Raw genomic sequence first — 5,902 nt, forward strand, 5'->3', positions numbered from 1 at the left:
TTATATGGGACATGGATGAGGATGAGATCAAGTAGTTTTACCTCTTCTGTCAGTCTTCTCAGTATCTGCCACAAGATCATCTGACAGAGATGTCCTCCAGGGCTTGGCCAGCTCAGTGAGTAGCAACTATTGGTGATGGATATTGAAATCCCCCACCTAAAGATTCTACGCAACCTATAATCTTGTTGCCTGCTCATCCCACACTCTACAGTGATGATCAAGTCAGGCGACTAACCATAATTAACTGAAGTGTGCTGAAGGGGCAGGACTCGGGATATAGAATGAGTGAGGTGGGAGTCAGTTGAATGTATAAAGCCTCTTTGAAACAAACAAAAAGGTCTTATTCTCATGCTCACTTCCCAACAAGCCCCCAAAGCTGGGTAGCACAATTGTAGGATACAATTTTAAACCAATTCCCTTGGTGGAGATCCAATAGGATTGATTAGAATGCTGGATTTACATCCCACCAAGTATTAATTCATGGTGATGATGGTGCTGTCAACCACTACTATATCTTGCCTTGCCTTTCAACACTTGGTTAGAAAATAAAACCTTTGCTCAGGCATCCCCATACTGTCTGTCTCACACAATTCTCCCAACTTTCCACCAATGCCCACATTGGAATATTTTACCCTTCTTTTAAAAATGCCAATTCCACTTTGATTGCATTGCAAGCTTACTTGGTAAATTAATTCTATTAAATTTACCCCAATTCCTGTGATAAGTGAACACTGATATATTGCTTACTTCGGTTATTGTCCACCAGCTCATATGTCTAGAGTGCAGCCAACATATAATCTTTATAAATAAAATGATGGAACAACATTCAGGGAAACATTCCCTTTGAATCATCCTACATAAGTGGCACCAGTATTCGATTGGATTGAAATTCTTTGGTGTAACTTGCTGGCATGTTTTCTCCAGCAAGAAAGAAGGGTGTGTAATATTGAAACTAATTCAATTTGGCTAATTTCTTTCCCTATCATGTTTTTTACAATATTCCATCCAGGACTTTTACCATCTTATAAAATATGTGCAGAAGGCACATGAAGACCTGTGGCTTCTGCTTCAAACCAGACATCAGCCTTCTTTGGAATTGTATTTTCATTCTTTCACTGTCATTGAGTCAAAAAAAAGTCCTGGACCTCCCCTCCCCATTGTTCTGCACTGTTATCTGCACCACGTGGACTGTAGTGATTCAAGAAAGCGTCCCATCACTAGTTTCGCAAGGTCAATTAAGGATGGACAACAAATTCTGGATATGTCAATGATGCTCACAACCAATGAATGAGTAAGAAAGAATAAAGACTGGTAAAAGAAAGGAAAATGATCTTCCGTTTAATATAGTGCCTTTCAGAATCTCAGGACATTCTGAAGTATTTTGCTGCTAATGAAGTACTTTTTGATGTGCTACCACTGTTGTAAAATAGAAAATGTCTCTGCTGATTTTTGCATAGCAAGGTCTCACGAGCAGGAATAAGTAAATGACGAGAAAACTTAGCTTTAATGATTCACAGGTGCTTTGAGAATGTGCCTGAGAGTTGAATAAGTTATATGGTGAATGGAAGATGTGAGATGTGTAAGATATGGAAAAGTGTGAACTGCAATGATGACAAGAATAGAAAGGTAGATAGCCAAAGTCAGAGGAGAATGAGTTAAACTAATTGCGTGTTACACTGATGTTGTCTGGTTCCTCTTTGAACAATTTGCAGATAACTCTGACCAGAATGTTATGAATGAATTTGCCCAGGTGTCCCACAATACCAAAGCAACCAAATCAATATGAACACAAGCCAGTACCGAAGCAAAACTTTCCTACTTTACTAGGAACAAAATTACGATAATTTTTAATACTAAACATACTATTCCTAATCCTATTTGGCTGCTTGCAGTTACAATACTTATCGAATTTCTTGTAAATTTACACAGTTGATCTTTCTGTGGCTCTGTCTCTGGGTCTACAAAGCTGCTTTCTCCTTCTCTCTCCCTGAATGGTCAACTGGTCTCTGCCTCTTGTCATGCTGGTCTCCTCAGAAGACCTCAGACGATTCCAAAGAGCTGTACCAAGAGAGAGGTCTTCTGGAACTTTCTGTAGTTCTGACCAATCAGGGAGATACACTTAATAATTTGAAACAAGAGTCAATCATTTTGAAGGCATGCTGCTGTCAAGTTTCTTTCTGTAGCAGGACTGGTGCCTTTCTGTCTGGGCCACCCTTTGTTTAGTGGATAAATTGTTGGGGGTGTCTGCGCAGGCTAACTGTTGCCTCTTACATTATGCCAATGTAATTAGCACCTGGCTGCTGCGTTTGCATTGTGTCTGGTGTGTGGGTTTTGTGATTTCGGAGTTACACTTGGCCAATGTACCCAGCAACCCTTCCTGTTTGGCCAAGTTGGCAATTGTGTTTTAGCAGCCAGGAGACTGCTAAACTGATAATTAATGGAAATCTGGGAAGTGAGCATTGTGAGTAATGTAGTTGCAACTAATGCAAGTGGAGAAGAGAGTAATTAAGGTGAGAAATAAGGCTCTTGTCTTGGAAACTCTTGTGAGATCATTGAATTTCATCTTACATTGCAGCCATAATTCCCCTGAACCTGATGGATTTCATCCTAGGATATTAAACAAGGTGATTACAGAGATAGGGGGTGGACTGTAGTAATTTTCCTAGAATCCTTTGATTCTGAAAAAGCCGTAGATGATTGCAAAGTAGGTAATATAACATTTAAAAAGGGAAGGAGAGGAAAAAAAAGACCAATAGACCAGTTAGCTTAATATCTGTCATTGGGAAAATTTTAGAGTCTAATATAAAAGATATAATAACAGACCATTTAGAAATACATAATATAATCAACAAGAGTCAACATGGCTTGGTGACGGGGAAATCATTCCTGACAAATTTACTAGAATAATTTGAGGAGAATAGATAAAGGAGAACCAGCGGAAGTAATATATTTGATTAACAAAAGGAGTTCATTAAGGTGCTGCATGTTAGGCTATTTAGTATAATAAGGGCTCATGGTATTGGGGATGGTATATTAGCACGGAAAGAGGATTGACTACCTAATAGAAAACAGAGAGTTGGGATAAGGGGGACATTTTCAGAATGGCTACTTGTAACTAATGGAGTGCCACGGAGATCAGTGCTAGGGCCACAGTTATTTACAATGTATGTTAATGATTTGGATGAAGGAAGTGAATGTACTATGGCCAAGCATGCAGATGACACAAAAAAGTAGACTGGAAGGCTAGTGGTGAGAATAACACAAAGATGGAAAATGGACAGATTAAATGAGTGGGCAAAAACTTGGCAGATGGAACATAATAGGGGAAAATGTGAGGTTATATACTTGGGCAGGAAGAATACAGAATCTGAATATTATCTAAGTGAAGGAAGAATGTATATAGTTACAGCATAGAGAGGCTTCAAGGTATTTTGTGCATAAATCACAAAAAGCTAGCATCCAAGTTCAGCAGATAATAGGGAAGCAAATGGACAGTTAGCCTCGTATCATTTCAGTTCTTCTATTTTAAATTTCTCAGTCTTGTTTTCAAATCCCTCTGTAGTCTTTTCCCTTTCCTAAATACATCTGAGTACATTAAAAACTAAATATAAATTGATGTTATTGTTATTGACTACAGCTGTATGCAATTTTACTTTAAGATGTGCTGGTTGTCTTTAAATTGAGCTAGTGAAGCTCAAGGTTGAGACATCCCCACCATATTTAAAAAGACAATCAACAAATAGCCCAAGTAGCCTAGCAGATCTGATGCATTATAATTTAATGTGGTCCTTGAGGTCACATAAACATTGTAAGCACAATGTGCCTTGGTCCCTATGCAACTATTTACATGCAACTTAGAACTTCTATGTCTACTGTCTCACATGTTAGTAGACACAGTGTGCGCATTTGAGATACTCAGTTATTAAATCCATTTCCACTTGAACATTTCTGATAGTTTTTTGAGGTTACTCAACAGAATCAATAACTCCTATTTGACTCCTATTTGTTCCCCTGTTGCTGTATGGCAAATATCAAACTGTTTCCCCTCTGGAATTTCAAGGTAGAAGTTGGTCTGCAGGATGTGATCACATTAAGCTAACGCTACAGGGAGCATTCCTCCTGCTGAGCACATGGTTTCTCACGTATGTCTACGAGCAAGGTCACACCTCATTGAGTATCCATCTCATTCTCTGTCGGTTACTATTTGTTGTACGAACACACAAAGAGTTGAAGCCGTATGAAATTTCTCTTTACTAGGGTAAGTCATGTACCCACGTATCAAGTACTGTCATGCAATCTGTGAAAAGCCATCATAAATACAGTGTGCACTGAGCTTCAGATTCATTGTGTTGCGAGAGAATTCTTCAATCTTTGAACAAGAGGCAAAAGTCAACTTTTAGCAATCCACCAACTCCAGAAAAATCTGACTTCCTCAGTGGAAACCAGGAAAAAATGATTTTATACATTTCTGTATATAGTATGGAGAAGTTGAGCAATGACACAAATATTTAGTTGCACACAATTAAGCCATGTTTCTGGTCAAATTAACTGCAGCAGTCCACCTAGATTTATGAATCTAAGGCAACGGCATTTCTACATCCATTCTGTGATAATCATGTCAATCGTAAATTAGCCAAAGTTGACCAACAATATGGGCCAAGAGCCGCAAAAATTCACTTGCATTCCTGTTGCACTTTTAATGAAGTAGAGTTCCTGAGGGTACTTCCCAAAAGCGTTATCAACAAAAATTGACACTTTGCCAGATGTTAAGACATGAAAGTTTTGCTCAATGACATTCCCTCACATACAAAATAAATCAAACTCTGTATTTGGTTCATTGGCAAATATTTTGCAGTCTATCATCAATTAGCCTCTGTGGCTGAGACATTATGATCTCATGATGATGCTTTGGGTACAGCCACTAGCTTGGAGATGGGTTTTCAGCACAAAATAATTAGTTTTTAATTATAGACAGTTTAACTATTAAAATAAGAGTTTTTCAGACTTTAATCCAACTCTGTATGAACCAAAATTTTCTGCTGAGAATTTAGCCCATCTGTGTGCAACTATTATTTCAGATTCAGCATCTGCTTTATAGTATTGTTTGGATTAAAAATTAAATCATTTTCAATGATAAATCAATTGAAACATTTACATTTCACACTCTTTTTCAGATAACACATTCAACATTATGGTTTGGAGCTCAGTGTCAGGGTTGGGATACCTTCTGGGGCTCAGTACAGAAGCTAGCATAAGATTTGGGTTCTGTACATGAGCTGAGGAATGCTCTAAGACCGAGTGCATCAGTGAGGTAGCAATGTAGTCTTCACTTTTTCCAGGACAGCTTAACGATCATTAGTTGGAGAGGGCGGGAGCTGAATGGAGGAATATGCTTGACTGCACTAGAAACTTAGTGAGATAGACTTACATCTGAATTGCTGTTTTATTTTATCTCCTGCCGTAAATCACTCACAGAAGTATTAGTTTCAGTCTTACTGCAATTAATATTATTATTTAAGCTATAATTATCATTTTTATTCATTGAAATTAACATTTTTAATCACACTTCAGTGAACTACTGAGTTTAATCATACTGCAGCTAATAGTTTAATCACAATGAATTGCTTGAAGTCCCAGAACCTTCTGTGCAGTCTGAGTTCAAATGAATCTCTCGCTCAGCTGTCTTCTGCTTCACCAAATGTCCCACATAATCTGAAAGCCGCGTAGAGTATGTGTTGAAGAACGCATCTCGGGTCACCTCTGAGGAGCAGATGCAAAATGGTAATGAATCATTTAATTAACAATATCAAATTACAGAGAGACAATGGTTAATGATCTTTCATCTTAAGTCCTATCAATGCTGCAATCAGACCATAAAATAAAATAAACACCATTGTTTAGA

The sequence above is a fragment of the Rhincodon typus genome, chromosome 6, assembly GCF_021869965.1.
Source record: "Rhincodon typus isolate 14 chromosome 6, sRhiTyp1.1, whole genome shotgun sequence".
Taxonomy (NCBI): domain Eukaryota; kingdom Metazoa; phylum Chordata; class Chondrichthyes; order Orectolobiformes; family Rhincodontidae; genus Rhincodon; species Rhincodon typus.